We start from the raw sequence: 17,149 nt of genomic DNA on the forward strand, positions 1-17,149 counted from the left end.
TCTTTTTAAACAATTTCAAGTTTAATAAAACTTATTCTGAACTCTCCTCTATTTTATTCCCTTTTTTTCACCCCCTTAAAGATTCATACCCTTGAGAAAGTCATAGACACGAAATGCGTATAGTTAACCAATCTACATTTATTGTGTCGTTGTATTGATAATCTCTACCCTAAGCTCACACCTTTGCTAAGGTGAGGGGAGATCTGTACCATCTTCTGTACATTGACTTTTATATGAATTTGTTTGGTGTTGTAATATTTTATGCCATTTCTCTTACGTCCTAGGGGATAGTGGGAATCCATTTAGTACCATGGGGTATAGACGGGTCCACTAGGAGCCATGGACACTTTAAGAAATTGATAGTGTGCGCTGGCTCCTCCCTCTATGCCCCTCCTAGCAGACTCTGTTTAGAAAATGTGCCCGGAGGAACCGGTCATGTCTCTGGATGCTCCTGAAGTTTTCTGCGTTTATTTTATATGTTTGTTGTTTTCAGGCAGGACTGGATGGCACCAGCCTGCCTGCTTCGGGAGATGAAAGGGGGGAGGACCCGACCCGACCTCTCTCAGGGCTAATGGTCCCGTTTCCCACTGACAGGATAATAGGTCCAGAGGGAACTATTCGCAAGCCCCACCACGGTGAGCATACATTCTCACAGCACACCGCCACCTTTAACAGAGCCAGAAGAAAGAAGAGTGGTGAGTACTACGCCGGCGTCCTGCTTAGCGGGTTGCCAGCCATTATGGCGGCATGAGGGTACGGAGACGCACGGCTTCTAAACGGGGCAAACTGCATCTGCCGTTGTGTAAGGTCCCAGACGCTGAACAGCGGACACAGTACCCAGACTGGCATCAAAGCTATAAAAGAAGTCTGTCTCCATTTTATGCACTTAGACAAATACAGCCAGTATAAAAAAAGCACGGGAAGACTGTGCGCCATTTAAAGGGCGGGGCTTCACTATGTGCGGATCCAGCAGCTCACCAGCAACATTTTCTCTCTGCAGCTGACTGGGATACTGACTGACTGGGACGCGCAGCTCCTCCGGAGAGACTCCAGATTACCTCAGCGGTACCAGGGGGTCATAGCAGGGTGGAGCGATTATTAGTGTACTAAGTCCCTAATCTAAGTACTTAGTCTGCGACCCAGCTACGCTTGGCATTAGCGTTAAGGACACCGTGTGCTGGTTCCATACTCCCTCTGTGTCTCCCTGGAAGGGCTCTTTGTGGGTTAATTGTGCATTTAACCTTTTCCTGTATGTGTGTGTGCTGTCACTATACAGTATGTCAGGCAAAGAGTGTTTCATGTAAGGCACAGTGTTTCTCTTCTTCAGGGGGTACATTAGTGTGTACTCAATGTAGTGTCCCTTCCCAGAGTAGTGGGGCAGAACCAGCATGGCTGGACTCCATTAGGGGAATGATTTCCACAATCTCTTCTAAGTTATCTCGGACTGAGAAAGAGACGCAATACTTAAGACAATCTATGACTGAGTTTATGAAAAGAGGCTTAGTACCCAAACCAGCGTCTCAGTCCCCTGCCATTTGTCCACAAAAACGCACTTTGGTCCATATCCTGCAGTCTGACTCGGATGATGAGGGGTCAGAAATGGAGGAGGGTGAGGTGGACTCAGAGGTGGGGGAGAGTACTCTGTCGCAGGGAATAGAGGCTCTCATAGAAGCTATCAGAGAATTTCTAAATATCCCTGATAAGGTGACAGAGGAGAGTGAGGAATCTTATTTAAATATAAAAAAAAGGAAATACTCAGCCACTTTTCCTGTGTCAAAGGAACTTAATACCCTGTTTGAAGAACCGTGGGTTAGTCCTGATAAGAAATTTCAAACCCTAAACAATTGTTATCATCCTTTTCCTCCTGAGGATAGGAAAAAATGGGAAAATCCACTGATATTGCATCAGTGTCTAGGCTTTCACAAAAAATTCTACTGCTTGTCCCGTGTGCTGCCTCCCTAGAAGACGTGGCTGTTCGTAAAATTGAGTCTACGCTCAAATCCTTGTATACAGCTGCTGGGGTGGCCCAGAGACCCACTATAGCATGTGGCTGGATTACTAGAGCCATTGACAAAGTCAGGTAACCTAATTGAAGGGTTAGACACGTTGCCTCAGGAGGAGGTTATCTTGTTCCTACAGCATATACAGGACTCTGCAAATTTTATGGTGGAAGCCATAAAAGAAATAGGCTTGCTTAATGCACGCACTACGGCTATGGCAGTTTCTGCACAAAGGGATCTATGGCTACACCAGTGGACACCAGGATAGGCGTGGAAGGCCTACCTTTCACAGGCGAGACCTTATTTGGAGATGAACTAGACAAATTGATCTCCACAGCTACTACGGGTAAGTCCACATATCTTCCTTCCACAGCCTTCCCCCCCGGCCAAGAAGACTTATTCAGCTTCTAAGTTACAGTCCTTTCAGATGGTCAAGTTCAAGGGCAAATCCAGAGGTGCTTCTATGTCCTCCAACGGCGCAAGAGGTAATCCACGCAAATCAGCAACTGCAGGTGCTCAGGAACTTCGACATGACGGTGGACCGTAATGCATAGAGGGCTGTCAGATGGGAGCCCGACTACAATTCTTCTGTCAGATCTGGTCAAATTCGTGCCAGGATCTCTGGGTCATAGATCATATTTCCCAGGGCTACAGACTGAAGTTCCAAGAGCTCCCAATTTACAGATTCTTCAAATCAGGCTTACCAGTTTCACAAGAGGCAAGTATAACTTTACAGGACGCCATTCAAAAACTGATAAGACTCAGGTCATTGTTCCAGTTCCACCTCTCCTGCAAAACAAGAGGTACTATTCCAACTTGTTTGTAGTACCGAAACCGGATGGTTCAGTAAGACTGATTCTGAACTTCAAGTCGTTGAACCCGTACTTACAAGTGTTCAAATTTAGGATGGAGTCTCTGAGAGCGGTGATCTCGGGTCTGGAGGAGGAATTTCCTAGTGTCTCTGGATATCAAGGATGCCTACCTTCACATTCCGATCTGGCCGCCTTATCAGGCTTATCTACGGTTTGCGCTGCAGGACTGTCATTACCGGTTCCAGTCCCTGCCATTTGGCCTCTCCACGGCACCGAGGGTGTTTACGAAGGTGATGACAGAGATGATGTTTCTACTACGCAAGCAGGGAGTGAACATAATGCCATACCTGGACGATCTTCTGATAAAGGCACCGTTCAGGGAGTGGTTGTTGGACAGCACTGACCTTTCAACCAGACTACTCCTGGGTCACGGGTGGATTCTGAATCTACCAAAATCTCACCTAGAACCAACACAGAGGCTTCCTTTCCTGGGAATGATACTGGACACAGAGTCTCAGAAAGTGTTCCTTCCCTTAGAAAAGGCAATGGTAATCCAGTAGATAGTTCGGGCTGTTCCGAATCCAACCCCAGATCTCAGTGCATCTGTGCATTCATCTTCTGGGGAAAATGTTGGCCTCTTATGAGGCGATTCAGTACAGAAGATCCCATGCAGGCCCTTCCAGCTGGATCTGTTGGACAATTGGTCCGCATTGCATCTTCACATGCACCAGAGGATCCATATGTCGCCATAAGCCAGGGTCTCCCTCCTGTGGTGGCTACAGACTTCTCACCTCGTCGAGGGTTTGAGGTTCGGGATTCAGAATTGAATTCTGCTAACCACAGACGCAAGCCTCAGAGGTTAGGGCGCAGTCACCCAGGTGGTGCAGTTTCAGGGAAGATGGTCAAGTCAGAAAGTCATCCTTTCAATAAACATCCTGGAACTCAGGGCTATCTACAACGCCCTTCTGCAGGCCTCATCTCTTCTTCAGAATTGGGCTACTCAGGTCCAGTCGGACAATGTGATGGCAGTAACGTACATAAACCGGCAGGGCAGAAGGAAAAGCAGAGCCTCAATATCAGAGGTTTCAGGAATTCTCCTCTGGGCGGTTAAGTACGCCGTGGCGTTGTCAGCGGTCTTCATTCCGTGTTGTAGACAACTGGATAGCAGACTTTCTGAGCAGACACGACCTGCACCTGGAGGAGTGGGGCCTTAACCCAGTGGTGTTCCGGTGGTTGACACGTCGGTGGGGATATCCACAAATCGACATGATGGCCTCTCGACTCAACAAGATGCTCAAGCGGTATTGTTCCATGTCGAGGGACCCACAAGCAGTGGCGGTAGACGCACTGACAACTCCGCGGGTCTACCAGCTGGTGTATGTGTTTCCTTCACTTCCGCTGATCCCAAGAATTCTAAAATGAATAAAAAGGGAAAAGGTTCAAGCAATCCTCATTGCTCCGGACTGTCCACGAAGGGCCTGGTATGCGGATCTTCTCAAGATGCTGCTCGAAGATCCGTGGCCTCTACATTTTCGCAAGAATCTTCTGCAACAGGGCCTGTTCGTCTATCAAGACTTACCGCGGCTACGTTTAACGGCAAGGAAGTCTAACGGCTGATTCTATCCAGGAGAGGGATTCCCGACAAGGTCATCCCGACTATGATCCAAGCCAGGAATGGGGTAACGTCTAAACATTGCCACTGTATTTGGAAGAAATATGTCTCTTGGTGTGAGAGCAGACATCGTTCTGCTGTGGAATTTCATCTGGGACGTTTCCTGCTTTTTCTGCAGTCGGGAGTGGCTGTGGGTCCCTACGTTCTAGGTTCCATAAAAGTACAGATTTTATCCTTGTTTATTTTCTTTCAGAAACAATTGGCTTCGCTTCCTGAGGTCCAGACTTTCTTAAAAGGTGTTCTGCACATCCAACCTCCCTTTGCGCCTCCCACGGCACCTTGGGATCTCAATTTGGTTCAGCAGTTCCTCCAATCGCACTGGTTTGATCCGTTACAGGAGGTTGACGTAAAGTACCTTATGTGGTAGACCGACCGTCACACTGTTGGCCTTGGCTTTAGCAAGACATGTGTCGGAGTTTGGGGCATTGTCTCACAAGAGCCCCTACCTAATTTTCCATGAGGACAGAGCAGAACTCAGAGCTTATCATCAATTTCTTCCTAAGGTAGTGTCTGCGTTTCACATCAACCAACCTATTGTGGTTCCGGTTGCTACGGTCACCTCTGCTACTTCAGAGTTTTTGGATGTTGTGAGGGCTTTGAAGGTGTATGTAAAGAGAACAGCTCGTCACAGGAAATCGGATTCTCTGTTCGTTCTTTATGATCCAAATAAAATTGGTTGTCCTGCTTCAAAGCAGTCTATTGCACGCTGAATCAGGCTCACTATCCAGCATTCCTATTCCACGGCAGGCTTGCCGGTTCCAAAATCTGTACAGGCCCACTCTACTAGATCGGTGAGTTCTTCTTGGGCGGCTGCCCGGGGTGTCTCGGCTTTACAGCTCTGCCGAGCAGCTACTTTGTCAGTTTCAAACACATTTGCTAGGTTTTACAAGTTCGATACTTTGACCTCTGAGGACCTTCAGTTTGGTCAATCAGTTCTGCAGGAACTTCCGCACTCTCCCACCCGGTTTGGGAGCTTGGGTACTTCCCCATGGTAGTAAATGGACTCCCAGTATCCCCTAGGACGTAAGAGGAAATTGGATTTTAATTACCTACCGGTAAATCCTTTTCTCGTAGTCCGTAAGGGATTACTGGGCGCCCGACGGGTGCTTCGTTCTTCTTGCACGGTTAATTGGATAAGTATTCTGATTTTCTGAGCTGTTGCTGTTCCTGTTTCAAGTTTGGTTAGCATGGCTTTCCTCTTGTTCTGTGTGTGCTGGTTCGTAATCTCACAACTTTCCTTATCTATCCTTCTCTCAAAGTATGTCTGTCTCCTCGGGCACAGTTTCCTAGACTGAGTCTGGTAGGAGGGCCATAGAGGGAGGAGCTAGCACGCACTATCAATTTCTTAAAGTGTCCATGGCTCCTAGTGGACCCATCTATACCCCTTGGATTCCCAGTATACCCTACGGACTACGAGAAAAGGATTTACCGGTAGGTAATTAAAATCCTATTTTTGCTCTTTTATAAGAAAATATTGAACAAATAAAACATCATTGCTTGATCATTAATGGTTATTATCTTTTGGCTGATTTTTCCTGGTGAGAGGGTTTTATTCTAGGGTGCTTTGCATTTGATTCGCAAAAACAAAGATCTCTGCTACACATGAGGGGTAGTCAATTGAAGTCGGAAACTGCCGTCTTGTCGGAAAGACGGCAGTTTCCGACTTTTAGGTCGGAAGGGGTTCCGACATATTTAGTGTGGCCCCATTTTTTTCAGACAAGTCGGGAAATCCGACTTGTCGGAAAGCACACAGATCAGCCGCTGATCCACGTGTATTGTTGGAAGAGCGGCCAAGCCCAACTGGTTTTATCCCCATTTCCAACAATGTTGGATTGTCCCCCCGTTTCCCGTCAAGTTGGATTGGCATTGACGTGAACGTGCCAAACTTGTCTGGAAAGGATCCGATAAGAAATGAATACACCTCTGAGTCTATGATTGGCCCACTTAGGCGGATTAATCTATAACCTTGTTCTTTGCACTGAATCTACAGTTATATATGTATTATCGCACTGGGATATTAGTTTGTGATTGTGATATCTTGAGGTCCCGACTAACAGGGGTCCCATCCTCCATAGTGCTGCTCTTTATTTAGCACAAATTAAGAGTATTGTTTTGCATCCTGTGTGTGTATATGTATGTGTGTGTGTGTGTGTGTGTGTGTGTGTGTGTGTGTGTGTGTGTGATATATATATATATATATATATATATATATATATAAGACTGGCGTGGTACGGCACTCAGACGCTGATGGACGAACTGAACGGGAGCCCTGGGTAGCTGTCAACGTTTCAATTTATTCAATTTTCTTCAAGACATACCATATGTCTTGAAGAAAATTGAATAAATTGAAACGTTGACAGCTACCCAGGGCTCCCGTTCAGTTCGTCCATCAGCGTCTGAGTGCCGTACCACGCCAGTCTTGTCTACATCTTCCTGCACACGGAGGATCAGTAAGGGCACCGGACCAAATTGCCACCTCCATCAGTGAGTGCCAGATCACCACACCATATATATATATATATATATATATAAGATGTAGGCTGGCGGCACTCTTGGGACTTGTTCGCATAAATGACTCGGGACTGCCCCCGTGGATATCAACGTTTCGTTTGTTTAATCGTCTTCAGGATAATAGATAATACAAAAAAAAACAAACATTTATAACTCACCCCGTGAATAGACGCCGTCTCACGCTGCCGGGCTCCAGGCGTCCGTCGGCTCCTGATGACGTCACACACTGGCGACGTGCGCTCCCCAGCGCTCACACCACGTTGCGTGCTGGAATCCCGTTGCCCGGCAACTAGAATAGGCATAATCATGTGACTTACATCCTCCACCACAATACATGTACATAAAAGATTTAAAAGACAGTTCAACATGCTCACCAATCTGCATTAAGGTTTCATAATCGGACATATCAGTTACTTGCATAAATGTTTGTTTTTTTTGTATTATCTATTATCCTGAAGACGATTAAACAATCGAAACGTTGATATCCACGGGGGCAGTCCCGAGTCATTTATGCGAACAAGTCCCAAGAGTGCCGCCAGCCTACATCTTATATTATTGGTGTGACACACCTAGGAGGGCACCAGGGCATATCAATATTTTTTGGAAGAGTGCCGACTAGAATTGTACCTATATATATATATATATATATATATATATATATATATATATATATATATGCAGATGAACAGAAAGAGGCGGCACTCAGCAGACTTATGAAAAACTTCAAAGCAATATATTCAGTGCAGTGACTGCACTGAATATATTGCTTTGAAGTTTTTCATAAGTCTGCTGAGTGCCGCCTCTTTCTGTTCATCTGCATGTAGACCAAGGGTTATTCCCTGAGGAGGGCACCGGAGCGAGTTACACCCACTGTTTGGGGAGGCCTTGAGTGCCGGAGTACCTTTTGTTTATATATATATATATATATATATATATATATACAGCAAGTAGCCGGCACTCACTCCTACAGTGCATAGGTGCCTCGGTGCCTCCCAGAATGGTTTAGCAACCAGATATACAGTCACAAATGGTGGCACTCGTAGGACTTGCTCCAGTAATAAAAGACACAGCGGTCAAGAATATGCGGATAAGACCGCATATTCTTGACCGCTGTGTCTTTTATTACTGGAGCAAGTCCTGCGAGTGCCACCATTTGTGACTGTATATATATATATATATATATATATGGCAGATGTGGACCGGCACTCCTCCTGATGGCCACTCGTGACCCTGGTGCCTCCTGGTAACAATGTGCAGTATCCCAATAAAGATGACAGCGGCACTCAGGGTTTTGTAAACATGCAAAAGTTGTATTCAAAACGTGAATAAATAAGCCGACGTTTCGGGGCTTACCCGCCCCTTTGTCAAGGTGTATAACCGAAACGTCGGCTTATTTATTCACGTTTTGAATACAACTTTTGCATGTTTACAAAACCCTGAGTGCCGCTGTCATCTTTATTGGGATACTATATATATATATATATATATATATATATATATATATATATATATATACATAAAGAGAGAGAGAGAAATATAATATTGAAGCATTTTTTTCAGAATTTGTTAAAAGTAAACTTTTGGCCATGTGGTGCTTTGAAAAAAATACTGAGACTCTAGGACGCTGTGATTTTAAAAAGTTTGGAAACCACTGACATCAACTTAATTCACATTATACAGTGTTGCTAAATATTTCTATTGGTGTAGCAATTTATACTACACTGCCACAAAAGCTAAAAAATTGTCGGTCGCTAACCTTTTATGCAAGTCTATATAATATATAGATTTATGTATACTGACTGCTGCTTCTAAAATAAAAGGGGAGCACTGGAAACTCAAATAAATCAAAAGGAATATGCAGTATAGAAGTGCTGTCAGTATTAACCATTTAATAAAATAAAATTGCATGTTATACCATATATTTTAAGACAACTGCTGCGTGTATTATATTTGTTATTGTATATCGTGCCAATGTTATGTTATTTTAGTGAATGGTTAAAATTGATTCTAATTGTAAAGCGCAACGGAATATCCTGCGCTATATAAGAAACTGTTAATAAATAAATAACTGACAGCACTTCTGTTTTGCATGTTTTTATATGCTCCATGAGCTATTTGATATACAGTTTTCGAAATCATGTTTTCACAGTTTTGCTCCTAGTAGTTGTGTTTTGTGATTGTGCCGGCTTGTGCCCTGCAGTGTACCTACACAGTAATTGACTCTGTCAACCAAATTTAATGCTGGACCTGATCCTACCCTTTTTGCTGACTTTTGGCAGCCAACAAGCCCAGTCTCTCATCTCGGGAAGTGATTGGCTGAAGCGACCATCCTGGCTTGTGCTTGGTAGGGAGCTGCTGTCAGTCAGAGCTATCTGCTCTGCTCCTGCATTCTCTATATTGTCCGCTGAAGGTCCATCTAAAGCCGCCTATGACCTCTCCGACAGCTTGGGAATCAGGGCGAGGCTGCTGGATGCAGCCAGGTGGTGGTGAAGCAAGAGACGGATTTCTAGCCATGTAGCTGGAGGCTGGGGTCCTAGCCAAATAGGGAATTTGTCTCTCTCCCCTGGGAGAGTGACAGCATCTAGTACAACCAGGGTAATGATTACAAATTGCAGCCCGCCACCATTGTCCCATGTTATATACAGTGTGGCATGCTAAATTCTCCCTGCACATCCCTGTGGCATTCTCACATCCCAGTCCAAACAAACCACTGGGCATTCCTGCCTGCCATACAGAATAGGGAATCCTCACACCCCTTTTTGCCAAACAGCACCTGGGATTCTCAAATTATCATGTGCCAAACCCATATGTATTCTGCACTTAAAGCATGAAAACTTTTTCTCTCTAGCCTGGGTGAAGCCCAGCATCTCTAGGAAAGCAAATTATGGCCCATAATGTATGGCCTTAACAAGAGATAAAGTTGAGATTTGATAAAGAGACTGATATTTGACCAGCAAATCTGCTTCCTAGCTGCAATGTCACAGGCGGTGTTTGAAAAGTGACAGGAGCTGGTTGGCTGGTCATTTATCACTCTTTATCCATCGCCACTGTATCTCTTGTTGGGCCTATACCCCCAGAGTGAAGGAAAGGTGTTGGGCGTGTCACAAGACCACACTCCTTTTTCGGGACTTACGCTCTATAGGTGCTTGCAGGTGTACCCTCATCTGTTATCACCCATATGGGGGAAAAAAATCAAAGAGTGAACACTAGTTTTAGAATTGATTAAATATATTGTTATGTAGTAAATTATAGCAACAATCTTATTGTATGTGATCTATTTACACCTGTCAAGTACTGAGTATTCCACTCCAGGTTTTTCTTTTCTAATCCGTGCACATTTGCTTAGGCCCTCCCTCAGTCCACACTTTCTTTGACAGAACTAAACTGTTTTAAGAGCGCTGACAAGTGAAAAGGGCAGCTCGGGAAAATGTTACTGTTTATCAGGCAATACAGTTTTATGCCTTTATCATTCTGGATATTTATAATATGTATTACAGAAGGGGTGGATTTAATTTATATGCGTAAAAATTAAAGAGATATTGGACCAAACTGTCCCTGGTCTGCAAAAGTGCTCGATGGGGATGGGAATTTTGCCTTTAAGAGGAGAATTCAATTGCTGGCGGAGGGTACAAATTACTGCTGTTGTGGTGTTTAAATGCTGGCAATGGCACCCCATCATACTCCGCTCAGCCCGGCCGAATGCCGGATTCAAACTATGGGCAATGAACACTTCTGTGTGAGATCGGGATGCCATACAGTGCGGCTATTATCACGCTGATTTTGCTGGGCGAACGGATTTGCCTGGAATTGAATTTCCCCCCTACAAATGTGTTCTTATATAACTTGGCCCATGATGCGTGCGCAGTGCGGGCTACAAGTGTCCGCAGGTAGTGGGAGAACGATGCTTCCGCCACCTACTATACTCCCTCTGACCATAGGGGGTAATTCCAAGTTGATCGCAGCAGAAATTTTGTTAGCAGTTGGGCAAAACCATGTGCACTGCAGGGGAGGCAGATTTAACATGTGCAGAGAGTTAGATTTGGGTGTGGTGTGTTCAATCTGCAATCTAATTTGCAGTGTAAAAATAAAGCAGCCAGTATTTACCCTGCACAGAAATAAAATAACCCACCCAAATCTAACTCTTTCTGCACATGTTATATCTGCCTCCCCTGCAGTGCACATGGTTTTGCCCAACTGCTAAAAAATTTCCTGCTGCGATCAACTTGGAATTACCCCCCATAGATTGTGCTATTTAGCCGGTGGCGGGTAGCGCACCCTCTATTTATAACTATAAAGGACACATCTGTAATACCCCTTTCACACTGCACAAATTACCCACTATATTGCCGAGTTTAAGCGGGTCGCTGTGCGTTGTGAAAGGGTTCTAAGTGTTTTCACTGAGCCAAGTTCAGCTTCAGCAGACTATAATAATAAGATGCAAGAAATATATTTCTGTTTTAGCTGTATGACATTTTATGGAAATTAGCTTTTGTTTTTTTCCTTCATAACAATTTTTCATAAATATAACATACAAATCAAACTCCATTCATTTTAAAAGGTATTTTCTTAATTTTTTTTTTTTTTTATATATTTACTTTGCTCACTTATTTTTTTAAAATGATGAAAGGCATCTTTTTCCCTCTAGCTTTAGCAATGATCTACTACTGCTCTAAAAGAATCTGGCTCATTCAGTTGGCACGTGACTAAAAGGCTCATGTCCAACACTCCCGATCTTCGACTCCACTAACTATGTCACTTCCCAGTAAAACGTCTAATTTGTTTTCTCAGAGTAAAAAAAGAAAAAAGCTGTATGCCATGCGTCACAATGGTTTTTGGCATCGATAGTGTTTTTAAATAAATATAGACATTACGGGTACTGTAAATGTGTCTGTATTTGGAACGGATTTACATAATTGAGTGATAGTTAATGTACAACCTGTTAAAGGGACCCTAATCTTAAAATTATATTTGTTATGTGTCATTAAATATACAGCACTGTATTGTACTCAGGAATTGGAACAGATGTGTGTGCATATCTATCTGTCTAGCCAGTGCTGGATTAAGATTTGTAATTACCAATATGATATAAGGGTAATGTGTAAATTCTCCCAGTGCTACAAATATGTTAAACACACTGTAGTGCCCTCAATTCACATTATGCCATACAGAAACCCCAGTTCAAGTATGCCACAGTGCCCACATGCTGGTAATGTATCTTTGTGTGGGGCCCCTTTGGTAACCGCTCTGCCTACCCTGTTGTCAGTGTCAGATCTCCCGTAAGCAATGGAAGCATTTGCCAGTGGGCTCCAGCTGTCAGGGGTACACAGATTAATCCCATTACCTCTGCTGTGCCCTGCTGATTACTGCACCATTGCATGCAGCGGTTATAGCTGGCTCTGTCTGTGGGGACTGGCAACTGCTGTCACTTGGTGGTTGCCTGGTACAGTAATGTGGTTTTTTTTTCATTACTGAGAGAGATGCACATGACACCGCACCACTGACAGAGGAGCAGATGCCCAGAAGACAAGGTAAGCTTGTGTGTGGGCTACAGAGGCCGGGTTGTGGGGGTTGACTGCAGAGTCAGAAGTGGAGCTGGCTGGTGGGACAGAGGGTCTATGAGGCCTGATGGAATACATCCAAGGATACTAAAAGAGCTTGAAGGGGTGCCTTTATTACTATTAACAGAATTATTCAACCAATCACTAGCTACAGGAGCAATTACAGAGGACTGGAAAAGAGCGACTGTAGTACCACTGCACAAAAGTGGAAGCAAGGAAGAGACAAGTAATTACAGACCAGTGAGCCTTACATAAGTAGTAGGTAATGTAATAGAACAATATTAAAAGAAAGAGTTGTGGAATCTCTTAAATTCAGCAATTTAAAGGATTCCAAACAGCATAGATTTACTGGGGGGAAATCTTGCTAAACAAAGCTTACTGACTTTTTTGACTCCATTACTAAAATAAAAGATCAAGTGGGGATAGCATAGATGTAGCACAGGGGCGGCCAACCAGTCAGAGACAAAGAGCCAAAAAATCTTGTTAGGTACGTCAAAGAGCCGACATCAAGCCGAAGGCGTGTGTGCAAAAATGGGGTGTGACTTGTGCCTGCTAGGCCACACCCCTGGTATAAAAGACAATGAAAATGCCAGATCCACATAAAATAAATTTTAAAGCCAGAATCAACATAAAATACATTGAAAAAGACACTTCCACATAAAATAATTAAAAAATCCAGATCCACATAAAATATATTGAAAAAGCCATTTTCACATAATACACTTCATCTCCTCCATGTGTCACTCCAGCCAGCACCCTCCTGTGTCACTCCAGTCAGCTCCCCTATGTGTCAATGTGTCACTCCAGCCAGCACCCTCCTGTGTCACTCCAGTCAGCTCCCCATTGTGTCTCTCCTGCCAGGATTCTCCTTTGTCACTCCAGCCAGCTCCCCATTGTGTCACTCCAGCCCACCCTCATATGTCACTACACCCCTGTATCTGGCTCCCTCAGTTTTCAGTCGCCGTAGTGCTGCTGTGTGTCTGGTTGGAGTGCACCAGTTTCCAGGATCTGTTGTGGTCAGGTGACTGAGTGTCGGGAGCCACATTTGAATAAAGAAAGAGCCGAATGCGGCTAAAGAGCCACAGGTGTGCCATGGCTGATGTAGCATATCTAGACTTTAGTAAGGATTTTGACACTGTGCCATCTAGCAAACTGCTAAATAAACTCGAAAGCATGGGATTGGATTCTAACGTGGTTGAATGGATAAGAACCTGGTTGCAGGATAGGAAACAGAGTTGTAGTAAATACAGTGCAATCTAAGGAGGGAAAGGCTATAAGTGGAGTACCCCAGGGATCTATACTTGAAACAGTGCTCTTTAATATCTTTGTTGATTATATTGCAAATTATATTGGAGGTAAAGTATACATTTTTGCAGATAACACAAATATGCAACAGGGTAGACACTCCGGGAGCGATAAAACAGAGGATTGATGATCTTGGTGAACTTGAGGAGTGGTGAAAACATGGCAACTACAGTGAGTATAACATAAAAAAAATACAATGATGTCAGGTTTAGGCACCACCCGGGAGAGTTAGGCTGAGGGGGATTTGTTAGGGTTATGCACCACCGCGTGGAGGATAGTTTTAGGCACTAAAGTGGAGGGATAGGGTTATGCTGCGGGGTGTGAGTTAGGTTTAGGCACCAACGGATTAAGGTAAGGGTTCGGATGCGGGAAGGGAGGGTCAGGTGGTAGGGGAGAAGGGGATAGCATACTTACCTCGCCCATGCCAGGATTTTAAAGATTGGGATGCCGATGTGTGGCATATATGACAAACGAATTGGTAGAATCACCAATCAAAAAGTGTATATACAGGTTGAGTATCTCTTATCCAAAATGCTTGGGACCAGAGGTATTTTGGATATCGGATTTTTCCGTATTTTGGAATAATTGCATACCATAATGAGATATCATGGTGATGGAACCTAAATCTAAGCACAGAAGGCATTTATGTTTCATATACACCTTATACATACAGCCTGAAGGTAATTGAAGCCAATATTTTTAATAACTTTGTGCATTAAACAAAGTGTGTGTACATTCACACAATTCATTTATGTTTCATATACACCTTATACACACAGCCTGAAGGTCATTTAATACAATATTTTTAATAACTTTGTGTATTAAACAAAGTTTGTGTATATTGAGCCATCAGAAAACAAAGGTTTCACTATCTCACTCTCACTCAAAAAAGTCTGTATTTCGGAATATTCCGTATTTCGGAATATTTGGATATGGGATACTCAACCTGTACTTACTATAATATTTCTTACTCCTAAAAGCAGCATTCCCACTAATTGCTAAATTTGACTCACCTGACCTATCCTATCCCAGAGCTGGTACTACTGTAGAACACCACTCTTTGCCAGCCTCTTCTCATCCACATCCTCACGTGAAGATTGGCTTAATAATAAACAAGAAAACTTTTCATGTACTTTGCCATCCAGTATGTGCTCTTACAATGTATCTTTTGTTTGAGCAGTGCCGTGTAAGTATTTTTGAGTAAGCTGCAATTTATTTTTACATCTGCTTGCAGTATGTAGTAAGAAGAGTTATGTAATCTAAGAAAAGAACAGACAATGTATTCATGCCAACAGCAACCCAGTTGGAAATCAGGATAATTGAACTATGCCTAAACTTGTCCAGTTTCATTCTCTGAATGTCTGAACTGCTGGCATGTATGGTTAATGTAAATAAAGAAGAGCGTGTGTGGGGTTGTTCATTTTTTTTTTGTACAATAACTGAAAGTGAAAAAATATCTGCTTTACTACTTGCAGGTGAACTTGTTCCTTCATTATCGGGCCAGTTTCCAGGTTTTTGCATTATCCACCTGCTCTTCTATTTCTTAGTTTATCCAAATCTGAATTGCATATTGATTATATGGGACAGAGATGGCTTTATTTTAGTAACCAATAGTAGTAATCTGCACTAATTATTTTTATTGTATAAAGAAATAGTCAAACTATTTTTTTTCTTGATTTTGTCCATATGAGCAATTAAATAAAAAGTGCTACTCCATAACTCTCAAGATGTATCCGTCATCCTCCACATGCATGACACCTTTCCCACTTACAGTACCTTTGCAGCTGGAGGACACAGAGGAATTAGAGATATTTCTCTGACGTCCTAGTGGATGCTGGGAACTCCGTAAGGACCATGGGGAATAGACGGGCTCCGCAAGAGACTGGGCACTCTAAAAGAAAGATTAGGTACTATCTGGTGTGCACTGGCTCCTCCCACTATGACCCTCCTCCAGACCTCAGTTAGATTTCTGTGCCCGGCCGAGCTGGATGCACACTAGGGGCTCTCCTGAGCTCCTAAAAAGAAAGTTTATTTTAGGTTTTTTATTTTACAGTGAGACCTGCTGGCAACAGGCTCACTGCATCAAGGGAGTAAGGGGAGAAGAAGCGAACCTACCTGCTTGCAGCTAGCTTGGGCTTCTTAGGCTACTGGACACCATTGGCTCCAGAGGGATCGACCGCATGGAACTGGCCTTGGTGTTCGTTCCCGGAGCCGCGCCGCCGTCCCCCTTACAGAGCCAGAAGCAAGAAGAGGTCCGGAAAATCGGCGGCAGAAGACATCAGTCTTCACCAAGGTAGCGCACAGCACTGCAGCTGTGCGCCATTGCTCCTCATACACACTTCACACTCCGGTCACTGAGGGTGCAGGGCGCTGGGGGGGGGGGGCGCACTGAGCAGCAATAAAAACACCTTGGCTGGCAAATATATCACAATATATAGCCCCAGAGGCTATATATGTGATAAATACCCCTGCCAGAATCCATAAAAAAGCGGGAGAAAAGTCAGCGAAAAAGGGGCGGAGCTATCTCCCTCAGCACACTGGCGCCATTTTCTCTTCACAGTGCAGCTGGAAGACCGCTCCCCAGGCTCTCCCCTGTAGTTTGCAGGCTCAAAGGGTTAAAAAGAGAGGGGGGCACTAAATTTAGGCGCAATATTGTATATACAAGCAGCTATTGGGAAAATTCACTCAATATAGTGTTAATCCCTAAATTATATAGCGCTCTGGTGTGTGCTGGCATACTCTCTCTCTGTCTCCCCAAAGGGCTGTGTGGGGTCCTGTCCTCAGTCAGAGCATTCCCTGTGTGTGTGCGGTGTGTCGGTACGGCTGTGTCGACACGTTTGATGAGGAGGCTTATGTGGTGGCAGAGCAGATGCCGATAAATGTGATGTCGCCCCCTGTGGGGCCGACACCAGAGTGGATGGATAGGTGGAAGGTATAAACCGACAGTGTCAACTCCTTACATAAAAGGCTGGATGACGTAACAGCTGTGGGACAGCCGGCTTCTCAGCCCGCGCCTGCCCAGGCGTCTCAAAGGCCATCAGGGGCTCAAAAACGACCGCTCCCTCAGATGGCAGACACAGATGTCGACACGGAGTCTGACTCCAGTGTCGACGAGGTTGAGACATATACACAATCCACTAGGAACATCCGTTACATGATCCCGGCAATAAAAAATGTGTTACACATTTCTGATATTAACCCAAGTACCACTAAAAAAGGGTTTTATGTTCGGGGAGAAAAAGCAGGCAGTGTTTGGTTCCCCCATCAAATGAGTGAATGAAGTGTGAAAAA

At 44.2% G+C, this 17,149-nt stretch overlaps 1 protein-coding gene and 1 long non-coding RNA gene across 8 annotated transcripts in view; one reads left to right on the forward strand and one right to left on the reverse strand.

Annotated features, from left to right (window-relative positions):
• Positions 1-15,029, reverse strand: part of LOC134928212 (uncharacterized) — a 58,750-nt gene extending 43,721 nt beyond the window's left edge. Inside the window, exon 1 of the long non-coding RNA XR_010177856.1 lies at positions 14,872-15,029. This is a non-coding gene — a long non-coding RNA (uncharacterized LOC134928212). The remainder of the gene's footprint in view (positions 1-14,871) is intronic.
• Positions 1-17,149, forward strand: part of SPIDR (scaffold protein involved in DNA repair) — a 1,299,263-nt gene that overhangs the window by 695,243 nt on the left and 586,871 nt on the right. The window lies entirely within an intron of this gene.

This window comes from Pseudophryne corroboree, chromosome 5 (genome assembly GCF_028390025.1).
Source record: "Pseudophryne corroboree isolate aPseCor3 chromosome 5, aPseCor3.hap2, whole genome shotgun sequence".
In the NCBI taxonomy this organism is placed as follows: domain Eukaryota; kingdom Metazoa; phylum Chordata; class Amphibia; order Anura; family Myobatrachidae; genus Pseudophryne; species Pseudophryne corroboree.